At 40.3% G+C, this 19,785-nt stretch overlaps 1 pseudogene; it reads right to left on the bottom strand.

The window, feature by feature from the left end:
• Positions 1 to 483: 483 nt before the first annotated feature.
• Positions 484 to 19,719, bottom strand: LOC119361153 (annotated as a pseudogene).
• Positions 19,720 to 19,785: the final 66 nt, after the last annotated feature.

Genomic DNA, 19,785 nt, shown 5'->3' on the forward strand with positions numbered 1-19,785 from the left:
GCTAATCTGCACCCGAGCTCATATGCTCCCGCATGAACAGTAAAATCGAAAAAAATTCAAAAAATTCCAAAAAAATTTTGAGTGAAACATTGACAAAAGTTCTAAGTGTCTGCAAAAATTCGTCATGAAATCACATTCCTAGAAGGCGTGGCAAAAAAAACAAAAAAAGTACTCTGAAAAAGCTACTTTCAAACGCATTTTGAAGCACTGAATTTGTTTTTTTTTTTGCCACGCCTTCTAGGAATGTGATTTCATGACGAATTTTTGCAGGCACTTAGAACTTTTGTCAATGTTTGTCTCAAAAAAAATTTGGAATTTTTTGAATTTTTTTCAATTTTTTTTCGATTTTACTGTTCATGCGGGAGCATATGAGCTCGGGTGCAGAATGGACTTTTCGTATATCAAGTTACTATTTATGCGACTAAATTACCAATATGAAATGAAGACTTTGATTGCCGATCGAGCCTAGTAAGTAAAACTAATTTACATCCTGATATATTTTACTGTTTGCACTAGACTACCAATATGAATTGACGACTTTGATTTGCCGAGCCTATTTGTCTTCTCCAACGGTTCAACTAAAATCAAAGGAGATGTTGCTTTGAGCTCAGCATACTCTTGACTTGCTATCACATCATCCAGTAGCGTTGCATCCAAAGAGTAAATGAACTGAACGCAAGCGTCATTCAACCTGTGGCAGTGATGCTGATCAGCCAAGGCCAGCGTGGTCACCACGGTCTTTGCCTCAATGTTGTTGCAGAGGATGCTTTCACATATGACCTTGAGCCTCTCCATGGCGTACCGATCCGCCGCGACAAGCAAATGCATAACAATCTCTCTGTAGTCATTGCGGCCAGGATCAACCATGGCGGGCAGCGAATCGGTGTAGATAAAATGGAGCAGGGTCTCGAACACAGCCGGCTGCATGTCGGTGACGGTAATACTACCCGTGTCTTTCTCTCCTCTCATGGCACCATACAGCTCCGCTTTGAAGACCGGCGACCGCATCGCATGCACGAGCTTGTGGGCGGGGAACGCCTCCCCTTGGACCTCGAGAACCACGTCGGCGCCCTCTTTCCCCTGCAGCAGCCTCCGGAGATGCGCCGCCATGTCGGACGGTGGCACCTCGGCGTCGGCGAACGGTGCCACGTCATCGAGGAACTGTCTCGCGTCCTTGAGAATGGTGATGACGCACTCAATGGTGAGGCGGTCGTCGCGAAGGTAGGGGGGGCGCCTCTAGCTCACTCCTCTCCTTAACCGGTAGAAGCCGGTGGAGAAACTCTTGCCGCCGGGATCGAACTCGTGTGTCTTGGCCATCGTGTGCGCCGGCGAGCGCCCGGTAACGTCCGCCAGGCTGAGCCGAAAGGATGCCCTCACCTTGGCGTCCCCGTTCTTGCTCCGTAGTAGGAGGAGCACCGCCGCGTGGTCTTTGAGAAGCTCGCGGTGGAACTGGATCTGCCAGTCGTGGCCTCCGACGGCGAACTCGGCCGACGACACGCTCCCGCGTTCTCCCAGCCGCTCCCGGAACAGGCTGTAGCCCGAGATCTCGAATACGTGAGTGCCCTCGTGGGATCCCCGCGCCGTCTTCAAGTCCACGCGTGACCTTGCGCCGTGTTCGGGGCGCCGGCGCGGCGGGTGGACGACGTGGTGCTCCCCATCGATCGCTTGTCGTGCTCACGGGGTTGGGTTTGTTCCGGAGGGGTGGAGGGCCTTTTTGTAGGAAGACGACGGGGCCGCCGGCCGGGTTGGACGGACTCCGATCGCACTTCACCGTATCCTTCGTACCTTCCATTTTGAAAAAAGTCCAAAACAAACCTTGAACTTATAGACGAAAACTAAATCAAACCGTAAAATTGTAATCTCGGAAATCAGCACACCAAATTCTTTAATCCTGGTTTATTTTAAACCTTGAGGATGTTTAGCTGGGATTTGCGGAGGTGGCAAGCACAGTTGACTGGATACACATTTTTTTAAATTGCACGTACCCACTTGTCTTTTTTTTTTTTGCGGTTTGTACCCACTTGTCTTCTATTAGGACCAACAAAAAGTACCAGCAGCCGCAAATAAAAAATGCCCAGGAGGACTCGAACTAGCAGAGGCTGCACCTAGCAAATCGCCCTGCGGGCTACTAGTGATTTTTATAAAAATCGCCCCGAGGACTCGAACTAGAAACACCAAAGTGGATTTCCGACAGTAGCATTCAACATCCTGAAAAATTTCGAAACATTTCTTAAAATAATATATGAACAATTTATAAATAACGATTATATTTTTTAAACGCAAATAATTTAAAAATTACAAAAACATTTTTCAAAACATGTGACACGGTAACATTTTGTCAAATACATGTTTTACATTTTTCTTAATACCGATAAACATTTCATAAAACTATACAAACAATATTTTTACATTGTTTAATTTTTTAAATGTTTTGGTGAGGTTTTAAAATTTGTTCCCATTTTAAAAAATATGTTTCAAATAGTGTCCAGTTTTTCAAAACAGATTGTGTTTTTTTAAAAAAAATTGTTTTTTATAAAATTATTCAGAATTTTCATAAAGTGTTTCCACTTTAAAAAAGGATAGTTCAAAAAAAATTCGGGGGTGCACGTTCTTAATATTTGTTTGCTCTTCAAAAATTGCCTCAAATCTCGACACTGCTCTATCTGGTTTAATTGTTTGGGCCTCCTAGTATACGGACAACAACCAATGGTTCTATTGGCTAGTGGGACTAATTCAGCAGCGGCAGGTCGCAAGTTCGAATCGTTGTTTTATCTTGCTTCACAAATGGTATTTTTGCCTCGCGTTTTACGAAGAAAAAAAACTCATTTTCTCTTTGTTGGGCCGGCCCAGTCGTAACAACTGACAACAAACCTGGGATTCGACCTGCCACGTGTATAATCCATGTTTGGGAGAGAGCGCGCCGGTTTCGCGGTCTGGCGCTCGAAGCGCACGCGTTACTGGGCCGGCCCAGGTGAGCTTCGACCGAAAACCACTACGCGAAAAAATTGCGAAAGCTGGGTTTCGCCGGTTTCGCGGTCTGGCGCTCGAAGCGCACGTGTTACTGGACCGGCCCAGGTGAGCTTCGACCGAAAACCACGACGCGAAAAAAATTGCGAAAGCTGGGTTTCGAGCTCAGGAGCACACTTCTTTTTGTTTGACGCGAGAACCACTAGAGCAAACACGTTTTGCTGTTCCATAGCTAGGAAAGAGTGGTACTTAACTATTATTCAGTGAAAACATTAACGTAAAATCTGAAAATTAGTTGAAAAGTTCATTGACTCTGCAAAATAAGTTCATCGATCTTGAAAACTAGTTCATCATTTTCTTTAAAGTTCACAAAATTTTAAAAAGTTTCATCGATTTTGAAAAAAAGTTCATTGGTTTTGAAAAAAGTTCATGTTCATCAATTTGAAAAAAAAGTTCATGGAATTTGGGAAAAATGTTCATCGAATTTGAAAAAAGTTCATCGAATATGGAAAAAGTTCATCGAATATGGAAAAAGTTCATCGAATTTGGAAAAAAATCATCGGATTTGAAAAATGTTCATTGATTTTGAAAAAATAGTTCATTGAATTTGAAAAAAGTTCATCAAATTTGAAAATAAGTTCATCAATTTTGATAAAAGTTCATCAAGATTGAAAAAGTTCACAAATTTGAAAAAAGTTCATTGAATTTGAAAAAAGTTCATCAAATTTGAAAATAAGTACATCGATTTTGATACAAGTTCATTGAATTTGAAAAAAGTTCATCGAAATTGAAATAAAGTTCACGAATTTAATAAAAATTTGGCGCATTTAAGAAAAAGAAAAAAAAATTAGAAAAGAAACATGAAAAAGGAACAAGAAAAAAGACGCCCAGAAGCTGACCAGCGAACGACCTAGATATATTAAAAATAAAAGAAAGAAGTGTTCAGGCATAGGCGTGTTGTTATCCTGGTGGTAAGTGAGCTCCACTTTCAATCAAGCGATCCAGTGTTCGATCCCTCGCGAAACGGGCCGGCGCGGGGTGTGCGCCCGTTTGCGCTCTCAAAGTTGAAATAGACCGGGATCAAAGAGTTTGGTGTGCTAAGTTCCGGGATTACAAGTTCGGAGTTCAATTTAGATTTCGTCTACAAGTTCAAAGTTTATTTTGAACTTTTTCCTTCCATTTTTGGTGCACGGATCCGATCAGAAATCGCAAAGTCCACGACACCGTGACCTGAACTCCTGATGAAGGTCGTTCGTTTTGGCAAGATTTTGTCTACCTGGCTCGCTGCTGACCACCAGGTTTGGCAAGTTCGTTGGTTTTCCATTGAAGATCCGGGTTGCAATTGCAACTCGGCTCACTAGGCCTTTATCTTCAATATGAACTACGCACGTATTTTAGTGTATATTTATTCATTTTGCTTCATATGTACCTCATATTGAAATCTCTAAAAAAGAGTTATATTTATAAACGGATAGCGTATTAGATTAAGCGCCAGTGCACAAATCCATCGCCATGCTGGTTTTTTTTTTTTTTGAAAAGGTGGAATACCCCTGATCTATGAATCAAAGCGATGCATATAGCCATTTTATCATATTACTAGAACAAAGAGGCGTGCGTTGCTGCGCTCGTCCATTTCAATAAGAAATGATAGAAATAATAAAAAACTGAACATAAAGGTATAGGCGAGATTCAAATTATACCACCTTAACACAAAACCACGAGACAACTTGTGATTGAAACCCTGTATAGATTCTATCTTTTCATGCAGCATATACTCCCTCCGTCCGGAAATACTTGTCACCAAAATGGATAAAAGGGGATGCATCTAGACGTATTTTAGTTCTAGATACATCTTTTTTTATCCATTTTGATGACAAATATTTTCGGACAGAGGGAGTAGAAAATATGACAATCCGGACACTACACCATGCATCCACATGATAAAAAGCAAAAATGTACATCCGACAAGAACAAAAGCATATAAGCTGGATGGTTTAACATTAAAGTGGATGCACATACACATTTCCTTACTGATATAGCTAGAAAATATGGTATTGTTATGTTTAATATGATAAGGAGAAAAAACATCACATGTGGAGATTTCCCTGCCTTGGCGCCTTTGGCAATTGTAGCATTGACAGGAGGTGGTGCTTGAAACTGAGGCAGCAGGAAGCACATACATAACCCATGGGGAGAGGATAAGCAAGGCAAAAGAGAAGTTAATTAAGAAACTAATATTACTCTTTTGGCTGGCACATGTTCAGCTATGATAGTCTCATTGACGACATCTGAGGATATTATAAAAATGTGTAGATATACAAAATGATGTGAAATGCATTTGCAAAGGCAAAATACGATGTAGCCCAGCGGAGCAGAGGTGAGGGAATTGTTCTCATTTGAGGAGAGTCAACCTGCAAATCATCAACTACTTTTGCGTCAAGGTAAAATTAAAAATCTATACATCACAGGTGAAATTGTGAGTTTAACAACATATGAATAAATATTATAATCTAATTAATAGTAACAGATATGAATAAAGTATTCTAGAAAAACATGTATGAATACTAAAGCATGCCATCAATAGTGTAGAACATGGAAGAGACATTCGAGTATAGGCATTAGTGGTCGAGCTATAAGATATCTAGTGAAGAAACGACTTAGCAATTGGGAACCTGCAGTATTAAGTAATGTAATGAGAACAAAGCCTACTTGATTTTTGTTGATGACATTTGTTCTATCCATAGAATTCTGCTTCTGAGATGTGTCGGACACTGAAAAATGTAGCAATCAAATTACTACAACTAAAGAAACTACTGGTCTGATAGCTGGGTAGTACTACTATTTTGCATGGATCGGATCTGTATATTAAAATGGGCATTGCAAAGGAAGCTCTGTGAGTTGAGAGGGATTAGATGACAATTTGAACAAGCTTCTGTGGGCGGAGGAGATGGTGACTGCGGCAACCACCAGCTTCATTGCATCTCCTTTGCCAAACGCGCTTCACTGCACCGCCAGAGCGTGTCCACCGCACACCCTCGTCATTGGGAAGGGAGGATTGGAGGAACAGCGAGATCGACAACAAGAACATGCTTCCGTGGGGCACCTGCGTCGCCGGGAAGGGGAGGTTGAGCATCCTGGAGGCGGGCCAAGGAGCAGCTATCGTCCCCATTAGCGGACTGTGAAGCGGAGACGATGCTCCAATGCTGAGGGGTAGCGAGGAAACAATCCTGCGAAGGAGGAGAGACTACAGAGGCCCTATGCGCATGTCGAGGAGGATGGCTGACTGAGTCATGCCGAACCGAACGCCGCCGCCGCCACAGGGAAGGTAAAGGTGAGGAGACGCCCGGTTCCTCAACACGGGCTTGCGAAAGAGAAGAGATTTCCCAACCCAATTTGGCCCGATAAATGACATGAAGCCCAGGTAACTCTGCGGAGCAGCTACCCAAGAGACGAATGCAGATGGCCAGACGATGTGCGACAGATGAAATCGAATGGCCAACGAATCAAAGCGCTATGGTGCCTCGTAGCTCGCCCCATTATACTGTTTCTTAATTGCACAGAACCCAACAAAAGAAATATATGGATCAGTCTGAAGCCACTTTTCTGACAACTACTGTCGCTACACTTACAATCTTGATGATGTTCCTGACCGCATATCAACACACTACATCTATTCCGATGGCCTCAACAAGCCGCCCGTTGGCAGTCCGAGAGAACCAACGGGTCTAAGTAGACCCTCTACACGCACAACATGTGCACCCTTTAGGATTAGTTGCTTCCATGTTCCGTCGTCCAACCTTAAGGAGTGATAAACGTGACTCCTTGCTGCAATGATGGACCACTGAATCAGGTGCCACAAACAAGCATGGATATGTCTTGCCACATTTAAATTCAGGTTCAAGTGTTCAAGCATGGATAGTAGTTAATGTTTTCTCTGATATAAATCTGGTGTTTGTTCTATTTTTATTTGACATATCCAGTCATTTAACCTGCTCTGATTCTGACCTATTATTGTTTACATTGTTCTAGAGAGTTAGTCCACGAGTTTATTCTCCAAAGATTGTGGCGAGCTCCCCAGGGGTCAATATGTTAGCAAGATCAGCTGCATTAAAGAGGGTGTCATCGGCGGTGAGGCACGCTTTCGCAAAAAGAGCAAAGTTAGCAGATCAACTAGAGACACCTGCTTCACAGCGGACGCCGCTACAGAACACCCCTTCACTTCAAAATCTATCTCTTGCAGCAAGAAGACCTAGTTCACATGGTAAGATTTGCTTCCGGATATTCCTATGGTCGACTTTGTAGAGTAACACGAGATGCCTCTAAATATTCATCCTCTATGTTTAAGACTTTAAGGTGTTCTTTTCTCATGCATGCAGGGTCAAAGCGTAGACACCGCAAGCTAACATCTGGCATTTGGGAGGAGGCCGAGCCATTCTATGATGGTCGAATGCTTGTGGAAGGCCAGTGTATGTCAACATTTTTTTCCGGCCACACGAGACAGTGGGACCAGCCACTTACGTGGGCACTTGAAGGTATGCCCAATGAAAACTGCAATGAATGAAATGATTGACAAGTTGGGTCCTCCTGAGGTGGTAGATCCTAATTGGAAATTTGATCCTAAAGTCTCACGGTTTGAATTAGTCAAGTTGATTGTTGTGAATGAATTGTCGTTCTCTCTCGCGGAGTACAAACCATTTTGGGACTTTGTTGCTTCCTTAAATCTGTGGTTCAAAGTACCCTATAGAACAACTGCCAAAGATGATTGTGTGTCAAATTTTAAGAGAAACAGACAAAACATGCAGCAATATTTTGAGAAGTCTACAAGTAGAGTATCTTTGACCGCTGATATGTGGACGTCCAACCAAAAATTAGGTTATATTTGCGTCACTTGTCACTTGATTGATTCAGATTGGAAGATTCAAAAATTTGTCATAAGATTCTTCATGATGGAGACACCCCATAATGCTATGAACATGTGGTGTGATACTAAAGACTATTCAAGATTTGAATTTAGAGGATAAGCTATTTGGTTTCACGTTAGACAAGGCACCGGTGAATACCGCGATGATAAACCTCTTAAGAGAGAATTTGTTCAAAAAAAGGTTGTCTTCTCTTGAAAGGGAAATTGCTTCATTGTCGATGTGCTCCTCACGTCTTCAACTTAATGGTTCAAGATGCTCTTCTCGCAATGAAATCTGTGGTCAACAACATTCGGGAATCTGTCCAATTCGTAAAGAGTTCGCAATCAAGAGGCCAAAAATTTCAAGAGATAATCAATCAAGTGGGGTGTTGTTTTAGTAGGCAGCCTTAAGTAGATGTACAAATGCGTTGGAATTCCACATATTTGATGCTTGAATCAGCTATTCCATTTAGAAGTGCATTTGATGCCTTAGGGCAGCAAGACAAGGACTACGAGTTTTGTCCAACACCTATTGCATGGAACATGGCTGAATCTGCATGCAAATTGCTAAAAGGATTTTACACAGCAACCAATCTTCTCTTTGGGTCAAAGTATCCGACTAGCCATCTCTACTTCCCTCAACTATGTAAGATTAAGAAGATCTTGAAGAGAGAGTCATGAAATAAGAACAACAACATTATGCTTATGGTGCAGCAAATGGAAATAAAGTTAGAGAAGTATTGGAATGAGTCCTTTAAGTCAATTTGTGTTCCGGTCGTATTTGATCCAAGGTTTAAGTTTGATCTCCTTGAATATATGTTAGAAGACTTTGGAAGTGAAATGAAGCCAATTAATGGATGCTTAAATTAAAGAAAGCCATCCAAAAGCTTTTCGATGAGTACTGTTGAGAGATTCCTATTCATCACCAACAAGAAGATTGTGGGAGTCCTCGTGGCGAGGAGGATGAAGACGACGATGATCCACTTGCAGAGTGGGATCATTATATCAGTTGCAAAAAAAGGTCAAGCAGATAATGAGCTGGATCGGTATTTGAAAGAGGAGTTGTATCCACGGAAGAAAGAGTTGGACATATTAGAATGGTGAAAAATCAACTCTCCCAAGTATCCGGTACTCTCTACGATTGCTCGCGACATATTGGCTATTTCGGTTTCCACAGTGCCTTTCGAGTCTGCTTTTAGTTCTGCAGGATGCATTGTCAGTGACTATAGGAGCAGTGTTTCTTGCTCCACCGTCGAAGCTTTGATTTGCCTACAAGACTGGCTGAGAACTGCTGGTTAGTAAGGTTTTCTTTTATTGTTCACAAAATATGATAACCATAGTTAATCTAATGATTTATGTGTTTTGTGTTTTGCAGATCCAGAAAAATACAAAGGCGTATGATACGTCTCCAACGTATCTATAATTTTTGATTGTTCCATGCTATTATATTACCCCTTTTGAATGTTTATGGGCTTTATTTTACACATTTATATCGTTTTTGGGACTAACCTACTAGCCGGAGGCCCAGCCCGTATTGCTGTTTTTTTGCCTATTTCAGTATTTCGAAGAAAAGGAATATCAAACGGAGTCCAAATGGAATGAAACCTTCAGGAGCGTGATTTTTTGAACGAACGTGATCCAGAGGACTTGGAGTGCATGTCAAAAAGCAAACAAGGCGGCCAGGAGATAGGATGGCGCGCCCACCCCTCCTAGGCGCGCCCCGTGTCTCCTGGGCCCCTTGAGCGGCCACTGACGTACTTCTTCCTCCTATATATACCTACGTACCCCGAAAACATCCAGGGAGCCAACGAAAAACAATTTCCACCGCCATAACCTTATGTATCCGCGAGATCCCATCTTGGAGCCTTCGTCGGTGCTCCGCCGGAGGGGGAATCGATCACTGAGGGCTTCTACATCAACACCATAGCCCCTCCGATGAGTTGTGAGTAGTTTACCACAGACCTTCGGGTCCATAGTTATTAGGTAGATGGCTTCTTCTCTCTTTTTGGATCTCAATACAACTTTCTCCCCCTCTCTTGTGGAGATCTATTCGATGTAAACTCTTTTTGCGGTGTGTTTGTCGAGATTCGATGAATTGTGGGTTTATGATCAAGTTTATCTATGAGAAATATTTGAATCTTCTCTGAATTCTTTATGTATGATTGAGTTATCTTTGCAAGTCTCTTCGAATTATCAATTTGGTTTGGCCTACTAGATTGATCTTTCTTGCCATGCGAGAAGTGCTTAGCTTTGGGTTCAATCTTGCGGTGTCCTTACCCAGTGACAGCAGGGGTTGCAAGGCACGTATTGTATTGTTGCCATCAAGGGTAAAAATATGGGGTTTATATCATATTGCTTGACTTTATCCCTCTACATCATGTCATCTTTCTTAATGTGTTACTCTGTTCTTATGAATTTAATACTCTAGGTGCATGCTGGATAGCGGTCGATGTGTGGAGTAATAGTAGTAGATGCAGGCAGGAGTCGGTCTACTTGTCGTAGACGTGATGCCTATATACATGATCATGCCTAGATAATCTCATAATTATTCGCTTTCCTATCAATTGCTCGACAGTAATTTGTTCACCCACCGTAATACTTATGCTATCTTGAGAGAAGCCACTAGTGAAACCTATCGCCCCCGGGTCTATCTTTTATCATATAAGCTTTTAATCTACTTTTATTTGCATCTTTACTTTTTGCATCTATATTATAAAATACCAAAAATATATTTATCTTATCATACTATCTCTATCAGATCTCACTTTCGCAAGTGACCGTGAAGGGATTGACAACCCCTTTATTGTGTTGGTTGCGAGTTCTTTGTTTATTTGTGTAGGTGTGTGGGACTTTTGAGGAGCCTCCTACTGGATTGATACCTTGGTTCTCAAAAACTGAGGGAAATACTTACGCTACTATTGCAGCATCACCCTTTCCTCTTCAAGGAAAACCAACACAAGCTCAAGACATAGCAAGAAGGATTTCTGGCGCCGTTGCCGGGGAGGTCTTCGCTCAAGTCAAGACATACTAAGTACCCATCACAAACTCATCTCCCTCGCATTTACATTATTTGCCATTTTCCTCTCGTTTTCCTGTCCCCCACTTCATCCTTGCCGTTTTATTTGCCCTCTCTTTCCCAATCTTATTCTCTCTCTTTCGCTTGCCTTTTTCTGTTTGCTTATGTGTTGGATTACTTGTTGCCATGGCGCAAGATAATACCAAATTGTGTGATTTCCCCAATACCAATAATAATGATTTCCTTAGTACTCCGAATGCTCCTCTTAATGATGTTGAGTCTTGTGAAATCAATACTGCTTTGCTGAATCTTGTTATGAAAGATCAATTCGCCGGCCTTCCTAGTGAAGATGCTGCTACCCATCTAAACAACTTTGTTGATTGGTGTGATATGCAAAAGAAGAAAGATACGGATAATGATATAGTTAAATTGAAGTTATTTCCGTTTTCACTTAGAGATCGTGCTAAAGTTTGGTTTTCGTCTTTGCCTAAAAATAGTATTGATTCTTGGAACAAGTGCAAGATGCTTTTATCTCTAAGTATTTTCCTCCCACTAAGATCATCACTCTTAGGAACAATATTATGAATTTTAAACAACTTGATCATGAGCATGTTTCCCAATCTTGGGAAAGAATGAAATTGATGATTCGCAATTGCCCTACTCATGGTTTGAATTTATGGATGATCATACAAAAATTTTATGCCGGGTTGAACTTTACTTCTAGAAATCTTTTAGATTCAGCCGTAGGAGGCACGTTTATGGAAATCACGTTAGGAGATGCTACAAAACTTCTTGATAATATTATGGCTAATTATTCTCAATGGCACACCGAAAGATCTTCTAGTAAAAAAGTGCATGCTATAGAAGAAATCAATGTTTTGAGCGGAAAGATGGATGAACTTATGAAATTATTTGCTACTAAAAATACTCCTCTTGATCCCAATGATATGCCTTTGTATACTTTGATTGAGAATAATAATGAATCTATGGATGTGAATTTTGTTGGTAGGAATAGTTTTGGAAACAATGCTTATAGAGGAAACTTTAATTCTAGACCGTTCCCTAGTAATTCCTCTAATAATTATGGAAATTCCTACAGTAATTCTTATGGTAATTTTAATAAGATGCCCTCTGATTTTGAGAATAGTTTAAAATAATTTATGATTTCTCAAAAGAATTTTAATGCTTTGCTTGAAGAAAAATTGCTCAAAGTTGATGATTTGGCTAGGAACGTTGATAGACTTTCGCTTGATGCTGATTCTCTTAAACTTAGATCTACTCCTCCTAAGCATGATATCAATAAGTCTCTTAAATAAATGAGAATTTCCATTGATGAGTGCAAGGAAATAACCGCTAGATTGCGTGCTAAAAAAGATTGCTTTGTAAAGGCGTGTTCTTTTAGTTTCCATGAAAATAATGATGAAGATCTTAAAGTTATTGATGTGTCTCCTATGAGATCTTTGTTTTGCAATATGAATATTGATAATAATGGGATTGGAGATGAGTCAACTTTAGTTAGAAGGCATCCCAATAATTCGAAGTTTTTAGATCTTGATGCTAAATTTGGTAAAAGTGGGATTGGAGAGGTCATGACTTTAAATAGCATTGAACCCACTATCTCGGATTTCAAGGAATTTGATTATGATAATTGTTCTTTAGAAGGTTGTATTTCCTTGTTGTAATCCGTTGTTTATTCTCCTCATGCTTATAGTCAAAATAAAGCTTTTACCAAACATATTGTTGATGCCTTGATGCAGTCTCATGATAAAAAACTTAATTTGGAAGTTTCTATACCTAGAAAACTTAATGATGAGTGGGAACCTACTATAAAGATTAAAATTAAAGATCATGAGTGTTTTGCTTTGTGTGATTTGGGTGCTAGTGTTTCCATGATTCCGAGAACTTTATGTGACATTCTAGGTTTCCATGATCTTGATGATTGCTCTTTAAATTTGCACCTTGCGGATTCCACCATTAAAAAGTCAATTGGAAGAATCAATGATGTTCTCATTATTGCAAATAGAAATTTGGTGCCCGTAGATTTTATCGTTCTTGATATAGATTGCAATCTTTCTTGCCCTATTATTCTTGGTAGACCTTTCCTTAGAACGATTGGCGCGATTATTGATATGAAGGAAGGGAATATTAGATTCCAATTTCCATTAAGGAAAGGCATGGAGCACTTTCCAAGAAAGAAAGTTAAATTACCTTATGAATCTATTATGCGATCTACTTATGAATTGAGTGCCAAAGATGGCACTACTTCCCTAGCTAGGGGCGTTAAACGATAGCGCTAGTTGGGAGGCAACCCAATTTTATTTGTGTTTTTTGTTTTTGTTTCTGTTTAGTAATAACTTTTGCATCTACCTTCTGTTTAGATGTGTTTTTATGTTTTAATTAGTGTTTGTGCCAAGTAGAACCTATAGAATAACCTACGGTGATAGTTAATTTGATTCTACTGAAAAACAGAAACTTTGCACGCACAAAATTAGTTTTGTTAAATCACAGAAACGTGCTTTTGCATTGATTCGTTTTGCTTCTGATCAATAGACAAATTGTCAGGACTTTCTATTTTTGTAGGATTTTTAGAGTTCCATAAGTTTGCGTTAGTAACAGATTGCTACAGACTGTTCTGTTTTTGACAGATTCTGTTTTTCGTATGTTGTTTGCTTATTTTGATGCATCTATGGCTAGTAAAATAGTTTATAAACCATAGAGAAGTTGGAATACAGTAGGTTTAACACCAAAATATATAAAGAATGAGTTCATTACATTACCTTATGTGTTGGTTTTGTTTTCTTTCACTAACGGAGCTTATAAGATTTCCTGTTGAGTTTTGTGTTGTGAAGTTTTCAAGTTTTGGGTAAAGATTTGATGGACTATGGTATAAGGAGTGGCAAAAGCCTAAGTTTGGGGATGCCCAAGGCACCCCAAGATATTAAAGAATATCCAAAAGCCTAAGCTTGGGTATGCCCCGGGAAGGCATCCCCTCTTTCGTCTTTGTTCATTGGTAACTTTACTTGGAGCTATATTTTTATTCGCCACATGATATGTGTTTTGCTTGGAGCGTCGTGTATAATATTAGTATTTGCTTTTTAGTTTACCACAATCATCCTTGCTGTACACACCTTTTGGGAGAATCCTACTTGATTAGAATTTATTAGAATACTCTATGTACTTCACTCATATCTTTTGAGCTAGATAGTTTTTGCTCTAGTGCTTCACTTATATCTTTTAGAGCACAGCGGTGGCTTAATTTTGTAGAAATTGCTAGTCTCTCATGCTTCACTTATATTATTTTGAGAGTCTCTTAGAACAGCATGGTATTTGCTATGGTTATAAAATTGGTCCTAGAATGGTAGGCACCAAGTTGGGTATAATAAAAACTTAATTATCAAGTGAATTGGATGCTATGATCAATTTGATACTTGATAATTGTTTTTAGATATGGAGATAGTGATATTAAAGTTATGCTAGTTGGGTGATTATGAATTTAAAGAATGCTTGTGTTGAAGTTTGTGATTCCCGTAGCATGCACATATGGTGAACCGCTTTGTGATGAAGTTGGAGCACAATTTTATTTATTGATTGTCTTCCTTATGAGTGGCGGCCGGGGACAAGCAATGGTCTTTTCCTACCAATCTATACCCCTAGGAGCATGCGTGTAATTCTTTGTTTTTTGATGACTTGTAGATTTTTCCAATAAGTATATGAGTTCTTTCGACTAATGTTGAGTCCATGGATTATACGCACTCTCACCCTTCCACCATTGCTAGCCTCTCTTGTATCGCGCAACTTTTGCCGGTACCATACACCCACCATATACCTTCCTCAAAACAGCCACCATACCTACCTATTATGGCATTTCCATAGCCATTCCGAGATATATTGTCATGCAACTTTCCATCGTTCCGTTTATATGACACGCATCATCATTGTCATATTGCTCTTTGTATGATCATGTAGTTGACATCGTATTTGTGGCAAGGCCACCTTCATAATTTTCATACATGTCGCTCTTGATTCATTGCATATCCCGGTATACCGTCGGAGGCATTCATATAGAGTCATATCTTGTTCTAAGTTTTGAGTTGTAATTCTTGAGTTGTAAGTAAATAAAAGTGTGATGGTCTTCATTATTAGAGCATTGTCCTAGTGAGGAAAGGATGATGGAGACTATGATTCCCCCACAAGTCGAATGAGACTTCGGACTTTACAAAAAAAAGAAAAAAAGAAAAAAAAAGGAGAAAGGCCAAAAAGAAAAAAAAAAGAAAGGCCAAAGAAAAAAAGAAAAAAAGAAAAGAAAGAAAAAAGAGAAAAAAAGAAATGAGAGAAAAAGAGAGAAGGGACAATGCTACTATCTTTTTTCCACACTTGTGCTTCAAAGTAGCACCATGATCTTCATGATAGAGAGTCTCCTATGTTGTCACTTTCATATACTAGTGGGAATTTTTCATTATAGAACTTGGCTTGTATATTCCAATGATGGGCTTCCTCAAAATGCCCTAGGTCTTCGTGAGCAAGCGAGTTGGATGTACACCCAATTAGTTTCTCTTGTTGAGCTTTCATACATTTATAGCTCTAGTGCATCCGTTGCATGGCAATCCCTACTCACTCACATTGATATCTATTAATGGGCATCTCCATAGCCCGTTGATACGCCTAGTTGATGTGAGACTATCTTCTCCTTTTTGTCTTCTCCACAACCACCATTCTATTCCACATATAGTGCTATGTCCATGGCTCCCGCTCATGTATTGCGTGAAAGTTGAAAAAGTTTGAGATTACTAAAGTATGAAACAATTGCTTTATTTGTCATCGGGGTTGTGCATGATTAAATACATTGTGTGATGAAGATAGAGCAACAGCCAGACTATATGATTTTGTAGGGATAACTTTCTTTAGCCATGTTATTTTGAGAAGACATGATTGCTTTGATTAGTATGCTTAAAGTATTACTATTTCTTATGTCAATATGAACTTTTATTTTGAATCATTTGGATCTGAACATTCATTCCACAATAAAGAAAATTACATTGAGAATTATGCTAGGTAGCATTCCACATCAAAAATTTTGTTTTTATCATTTACCTACTCGAGGACAAGCAGGAATTAAGCTTGGGGATGCTTGATATGTCTCCAACGTATCTATAATTTTTTATTGTTCCATGCTATTATATTACCCCTTTTGGATGTTTATGGGCTTTATTTTACACATTTATATCATTTTTGGGACTAACCTACTAACCGGAGGCCCAGCCCGTATTGCTATTTTTTTTTGCCTATTTCAGTATTTGAAAGAAAAGGAATATCAAACGGAGTCCAAACAGAATGAAACCTTCGGGAGCGTGATTTTTAGAACGAACGTGATCCAGAGGACTTGGAGTGCAAATCAAGAAGCATCGAGGCGGACAGGAGATAGGAGGGTGCGCCCACCCCTCCTGGGCACGCCCCTGTCTCCTGGGCCCCTCGAGCGGCCACCGACGTACTTCTTCCTCCTATATATACCTACGTACCCCGAAAACATCCAGGGAGCCAATGAAAAACAATTTCCACCGCTGTAACCTTCTCTATCCGTGAGATCCCATCTTGGAGCCTTCGCTGGCGCTCCGCCGGAGGGGGAATCGGCCACGAAGGGCTTCTACATCAACACCATAGCCCCTCTGATGAGTTGTGAGTAGTTTATCACAGACCTTCGGGTCCATAGTTATTAGCTAGATGGCTTCTTCTCCCTTTTTGGACCGCAATACAATGTTCTCCCCCTCTCTTGTGGAGATCTATTCATGTAAACTCTTTTTGCGGTGTGTTTGTCGACATCCGATGAATTGTGGGTTTATGATCAAGTTTGTCTATGAGAAATATTTGAATCTTCTCTGAATTCTTTTATGTATGATTGAGTTATCTTTGCAAGTCTCTTCGAATTATCAGTTTGGTTTGGCCTACTAGATTGATCTTTCTTGCCATGGGAGAAGTGCTTAGCTTTGGGTTCAATCTTGCGGTGTCCTTACCCAGTGACAGCAGGGGTTGCAAGGCACGTATTGTATTGTTGCCATCGAGGATAAAAAGGTGGGGTTTATATCATATTGCTTGAGTTTATCCCTCTACATCAGGTCATATTTCTTAATGCGTTACTCTGTTCTTATGAACTTAATACTCTAGATGCATGCTGGATAGCGGTCGATGTGTGGAGTAATAGTAGTAGATGCAGGAAGGAGTTGGTCTACTTGTCCCGGACGTGATGCCTATATACATGATCATGCCTAGATAATCTCATAATTATTTGCTTTTCTATCAATTGCTCGACAGTAATTTGTTCACCCACCATAATACTTATGCTATCTTGAGAGAAGATACTAGTTAAACCTATGGCCCCCGGGTCTATCTTTTATCATATAAGCTTTCAATCTACTTTTATTTGCATCTTTACTTTTTGCATCTATATTATAAAATACCAATAATATATTTATCTTATTATACTATCTCTATCCGATCTCACTTTTGCAAGTGGCCGTGAAGGGATTGATAACCCCTTTATTGCGTTGGTTGCGAGTTCTTTGTTTGTTTGTGTAGGTGCATGGGACTTTTGAGGAGCCTCCTACTGGATTGATACCTTGGTTCTCAAAAACTGAGGGAAATACTTACGCTACTATTGCTGCATCACCCTTTCCTCTTCAAGGAAAACCAACGCAAGATCAAGACGTAGCAGTGTATCATTAGAGTCAGAGGAAGAAGATCAAGGTATATGTGATGCCCCTGTGATAATCACTGTTTTTTATCAACTAGTTGTTGGCTGTATTTGCTGACCTACAATCTTAATTTGTACCTACTTTCATCCTTTGACTGTTAGGCAGCAACACTTGTTTTATCATTGTATCTTGCATGTATGTCCAGATGTCAACACTTGATGAGTTCATGTTTTATTATTTGACTTGCTTTTCTTTTGGGGGATTATGTTGCTTTTAGTAGGAAAGCAAGACCATGCATGCCGTAGCGGCGTAGCTTGTATGGCAAGAAGCCATGAAATGGATTTTGTTGCCCTTTGTTTTCTGAGTTTTATCACTATTTCTTGCATGTATGTCCAGATGTCAACACTTGATGACTTCATGTTTTATTATTTGATTTTGTTGCCCTTTGTTATCCTGTAAAATGGATTCTTATGATGCAGATGGACTGATGGACATATTTTTTGACAGTAAATATGGGTTGCGAGTTTGCTACTCGAAGAAAGGATGGCGGGTCGATGGTGATGGAAGATCTTGAAGAGCTGGAAAAAAATTCATCTTGTTGTAGCCTCTAGTCTATTGCAATTGATCCTGTCTTTAGTCTTATACTGAAAATAAAGGATGGCAGGTTGTAGGCTCCAGTTTTACTGTAATTCATATACTGCTCAACAACATGTTGTAATGATATGTACTTGTTGTACGTCGGTGCATGAACATGAACAATTGAGTATTTGTACTATGCTCATACATCACTATTCAGTATGCATGAACATGAACAGTTGAGTATTTGTACTATGCTGCCTGGCATGCATGTACTCTGCTGTTATTTGAGTGCATGAACATTATTTTCAGTCAGGTTGGATGTGGGTTGCCTGCTAAACCCAGTTATCCCGTGTAAAAATATGTGGGCAGATGCGGGTCTTCCACTTATACTATGCGGCGGATGTTGGGCGGATGCGGGCTTCCCGCGGACAGTCCCACTTGCAGTATGATTTGTATGTCTTGTAACTGCACAGTGACAGATCTCAGGCCTAGATATCAACGCGATCACAGTGGAAAAAACCAAATCGATCAAACACTCCACTCTTGATACAAAGGGAGACAGAGGTTTTGCGACGCGTTCAACTTGCGCCTTTTCTGTTTTTGCTTTCCTTTTATTCACCCTGATCCTATCGAGCCGGCCTCGATCCGTTTTCTCTGCGCCATCCCACGGACGAGATCGTGGCCAACGATTACACGATTACATGAAAAGGTAAAAGCTAGACCTATTCAGCCGCAGCACGAACACAGCGTGCTTCTGGCCTTATTCTTCAGAAAAGAAAACAACATGACAGTTCAGGTCTCCTAGAATTAATTCTAACATTCACCCCTCTAATCTTGGAGTCCTGAACCTACCATCTGCATGCCAATCTTCTTCTTCAGCTCCTGGAACCGAATCCTGGCAAGTGACTTGATGAGAATGTCTGCATACTGATCCTCTGTTCTGACGTGCTCCACTTTTGTCTTGCCTGTTTCCACACAGCTTCTGACATAGCGGTAACGCACATAGATGTGTTTGCTTCGATCATGAAACACTGGATTTTTGCATAACTGGATTGCTGACTGATTATCAATCTTTACCTTGAACTTGACTTCATCACAGCCCAACAATTCCTCGACAAGCCTGGCCAGCCACACCCCGTGACAAGCCGCAGAAGCAGCAGCTACATACTCTGGCTCACACGACGATTGTGCAACAATCCTTTGTTTTTGTGATATATCCAAGATACAGGGCACTGTCCAAAATAAAACAGAACACCTGTAGTACTCTTGCGATCATCAATATCTCCGGCATGGTCACTGTCACAATACCCCAGTAATGATGGAGGTTTATCAGATTTCCTGAAACTGCATCCAAGATTTACTGTACCTTTTACATATCTCAATATGTTTTTGACAGCCGCCATGTGTTCCTTTGTAGGTTTCTCCATAAACCTACTAACATATCCAACAAAATAGCTGAATTCTGGTCGAGTGTGCAACAGATACCTGAGGCTACCGACTACACTTCTATACTCTGTTGGATCAACCTGCTCTGCCTGACTGTGTTTACTCAGTTTCAGTCTCAGCTCCATAGGTGTATGTGTAGGATTGCAATTTGACAGGCCCATCTTCTCTAGGATACAAGCTGCATAACCTGA

The sequence above is a fragment of the Triticum dicoccoides genome, chromosome 2B (genome assembly GCF_002162155.2).
Source record: "Triticum dicoccoides isolate Atlit2015 ecotype Zavitan chromosome 2B, WEW_v2.0, whole genome shotgun sequence".
NCBI lineage: Eukaryota > Viridiplantae > Streptophyta > Magnoliopsida > Poales > Poaceae > Triticum > Triticum dicoccoides.